The following is a 4,295-nucleotide window of genomic DNA, read 5'->3' as shown; positions in this document are numbered from 1 at the left end:
GGAACGATTTCTGAGTGCAGAGCTAGGAGTAACCCCTGAGAGTGCTGCCACGTGTGACCCCAAAAACAAAAAAAGAAAAAAAAAACTTTGTGACCAAGTCAACTGGATGAATGCAGATGCTGTGAAGTGGTTTGGGGAGGTTGCTAACTAAGCAAAGTTATAGGGTCCTGAAGGATTTAATTTCTAACTTCTCTGCTGATAACATATGGAGAGTTTTGGTCAAAGCTCTTCCTAGGCAGTGGAGAAAGTTTTAGGGAATGAAGATGTCCTGTTTACTTACAAATATCTTCTACAATTGGGTATCTTCTTCCATGTTTTCTTTTATGTTTTCATGTATTTCTTTGGTGTTCCTTCAAATTAACCAGTTTAACAAAATCTTTATATCCAGGAGACATAATGGGGAGACATAGTGGTATATTTGCTTTATTTCAAAGGGCCTAAGTAGAAGAAAAGAAACTTTTATCATAGTGTAAAGAGAAAACAACTGTATAGACAAAACAGAATACATATCCATATAAAGGCAGAATCAGAGTGACCAGCTCAAAAAGGTAGCAAGCAAGAGGAAGAAAGGAAGAAAGGAAGGAAGGAAGGAAGAAAGAAAGAAAGGAAGGAAGGCATAAAATGATCTAGAATGAAATTGAATTTTATCTATATTTAGTCCTATAGCCAAAAATAATATTTCTATCAAAGAAACCTATCAAGAGCATAAGAAAAGTTTATAAATCATGAAGCATCTGATTTCTATGAACCCTACATTTCTCTATACCAACCCTGTCTCATACTTTAGGAGAAAAATCTTTTGTTTGATATGATTTAATTTAGGGTTCACATTCATGAAGATTCTCTATATGAAAATATATGTTTTCTCTCTGATTAATCAGTCTATTGCCAATCTGGTTGCTCATCCAGATTACAAGAAGCCCAGAGGGAGAGGAAATCCCTTTCCTTCCTTACACTAAATTTCATAAACATTCTGTATTCATTTTTATAAAGCATGCAGTTTTCACCTGGTCTGCCTAGGAACATGCATGCTATTTATTATGCACAATTGCTAGAGCAAAGAATTACAGCAATCATTACTTAGTCTATTTTATTTCAGTTTGGACAAAGGTCAACTCCACAGATCTGAAAAGTGCATGGGCAAGCATAAAATTAACAAAATTAGAGATGGTGAGTATAATCAAGTAGCAGACCATTTCTATGTCCATATCACCCATATGCTCTCCCATAATACATTTGATATATATTATACTGTGACGTGATTACTCCTGTTAATTTTTGCATGCTGGGAAACTCTTTTTGAATCTTCTTTTTAAGACATGATGAGTATAAGAAGGCAAATAGATCATAAAATTTATGTCTAAATTATTATTTTATTTTTTGATTAAAAACACATTTTGTCTATTAAGAAACCAGTGAAAACTCTGTAAAATAATAGGCTGGAAATGTGTAAAATAATAGGCTGAAAAAGACTTTGAATACTTAGCCTGCAGAAGAGAGACCATGGTCACAAAGATGGTTTTCCCAGGGTGAGGATTTCCCCTGCAATCCAGATGTGCTTACCTCTGCCATTACCCCAAATGTGGGAAACAATACTGCATAGGTTGCAGTAGTGGGGGACTGTATTCATTCTCCCTCCCTGAAAAACAATTTTATAATTTTATAAGTTCTAAGACTAAAATTTATAAATTTTACTTGTGTGTGTGTGTGTGTGTGTGTGTGTGTGTGTGAAAACATTGCTCAATGAGCTGCAGAAATTATGTTGTATCAATAAGCAACCCAAATGCCTTCACATATTCCACGGAAGGGAGACTGGACATGAATGCATAAAAGAAAGCAAATACTGGATTATGAAACAGAGGTAGAGTCCAAAGTCTTGACTTTGAAGCTTGGAATGAGGCAGCTACAGTGAAGACAACATGGAATATGAGTAGGAAGGTTGGATTCTCTCCTCTAATTTTATGGAGGTCACAATCTCAGTTGTAATACTTGGTTTTGCTAGTGATGCCTTCTTTCTGCAGGACTTTTTGCCTCTAGAACTCTAAAAATTGTTCATCTAAAAATTCAGGAAGCTATTAAAAGTTTTAATAACCCTTTAAAGGAATCAAGTAATTATAAGAAGAATATAAAGATTCAGGTAGATACCAGAATGTGCCCTAGGTGGAATGAAATTGCTCATTTTGGGAAGGGGTAACCCTGGATATTTTTTAAGCTTAAATCTTCTTACTCTGTAAGAAGTATCACTCCTGGCAGGGCTCAGGGACCATATGTGTCCATGGAAATGAAACCAGCACTAGCAGCTTCTTGTCCACTACAGAATCTCTCTAATGCCTAAAGTTGTTCTTATGAGATGAAAAATAGAAAATTAATTAAATAGCTAAAGAAAAGCATTGGAAGCAGTAAACAAAGTTAACATTTTTCTTGTCAGTGCATAATTGGCCACTTTTTCTCTAAACAGAGTGTCCAAAAAACTAACTGGTCCTATTCTCTGGCTAAACATTCAAATAATCACTTCTTGTGATGTTATGTTTCTCAATCATTCACAGCATTTAAACAAGCAAACAGTACAAAACTAGCTTTTACTTTAGCCTCAAAGTAGATTAATTCACAAGTCAGTGAGGTAATTCAAAAGAGAAAAGCAATCTGATGTCTATCCACTGGTTCCTGCATTCCAGGAAAAAATAGCGTCCTCAATGTTAATTTCTCCTACATTTCTGGGATTTTAAATCTTCAAAAATTAGGAAATTTATTAGACAAAAGCAGATAAAATATACATAAAGCATAGTATGTTTTTATTTCCACACATCCCTATTTATCTTCTGTGGTAATATTAAGTAGAAAAAGAATGGTATACATTTTAGAATTTTGGAGAGAATAAATCAGACAATGAACTTCAATAGACCAAGATATTGTCTCATTTTAACATCATCATAAAGTCTTCCAAAGACCATTTAGCTGCCCTCTCAGATCAGCCACTCTGGATAATAAAGTATATAATAGAAAAGCAAAGACCAATTGGATCAAGGAAAGTCTTAGACAAGCACACTTTTATCTGTGGTATTAAACCTCAAAATGATCCTAATATTTCAGTGCATGCTTTTGGATCATTCTCATCTATCTTCAGTTTCTCTGCTGTGATTCTAAGTTCAACATGACTTGTTTTAGCTAGTGGTATGTCAGCTAGTATGATACAAATATGGTCTAGAAAAATACTTGAACCATGTGTTTGCTTCATGTCCTCTTTGATAATGCCACCCAAAGGCCAAGTTCACGCTGCCTACACATTGAGAGAAGAGAATATTAAATGTGTAAAGTTTTGCTACCCAGCAATGGCTCATTGGTATATAACATATGTTGTCCAAATTATTTTATTTCTCTGGTTTGGTCATTTATATTACAACAGCAGTGACAGTAGTCATTGGCTATGTCGTGTTTACATGAGTTCATCAAGTCTTAGCCACACATATTCAAATTATATTAATTTAAAGAGAGAAGAAATGAGGGGTATTCCCCTGATTCAATGTTAATATGTACCTAAAATACTACTGTGAAAGATATGTAAGCCATTATGAAAAAAAATTTGTGTTTTTAATCAGAACCCTTTTTTGACCTACATGTATTATTATTATATCAATTATATTATATATTATGTTATGTTAGTTTACCTCATTATGTTAATCAATTTTGCCTCTTGAATAAATTTTTACAATAATAAAATAAATAAAGAGAGAAGAAATGTCAACCAGTGGAAAAAATGTCAGGTTGGAGTGAAAGTACAGGAGTTAAGCCACTTGTCATTATAGGGTCAATTGTGATTTGACCCTGTGGTACTGCATGTACCATCACTCCTCTTCCCCAAGGCCACCAGCAGGAGAGATTTCTTGAGCACAAAAACAAGTAATCCCTAAATACCTGTGGGTTTGACTCAATCCCCTGAGCCCACACAAACATATCAAATAATGTTATAATGTAGCTAACATTAAAGAGTACCGAAACAATAAAAATCCTAAAACTGTGATAGCAACATAATCCATAGTATGGGTTTTCTCACAAACGGTTTAGTAAAGCACAGCCTGATTGGATTTTTAGAAAGGTTTATGATTAGGTTTATTATATTCTTAAAATTAATCAAGCAATGTTGATACATATACATATATATATAGCCTGAGATTTAATTTTACCTTGTAGAATACTTACAATTGTTTTATGAATGCTGAAAAAATATGCATAAATATATCTGATTTTTAATATCACCTCTTGGAGTACTTATAACTGTCTCATGAGCAAGAAAACAC

The 4,295-nt window shown here is 33.9% G+C and overlaps 1 non-coding gene across 1 annotated transcript; it reads left to right on the top strand.

The window, feature by feature from the left end:
- The first annotated feature begins 1,478 nt into the window (after positions 1–1,478).
- On the top strand, positions 1,479–1,641 carry LOC126005378 (U1 spliceosomal RNA). Its single transcript, XR_007494489.1, has one exon. It is a non-coding gene; the product is annotated as a U1 spliceosomal RNA (small nuclear RNA).
- Positions 1,642–4,295: the final 2,654 nt, after the last annotated feature.

This window comes from Suncus etruscus, chromosome 3 (assembly GCF_024139225.1).
Source record: "Suncus etruscus isolate mSunEtr1 chromosome 3, mSunEtr1.pri.cur, whole genome shotgun sequence".
Taxonomy (NCBI): domain Eukaryota; kingdom Metazoa; phylum Chordata; class Mammalia; order Eulipotyphla; family Soricidae; genus Suncus; species Suncus etruscus.
Note: the sequence above shows the minus strand (reverse complement) of the source record. Positions and strands in the feature narration are given on the sequence as shown.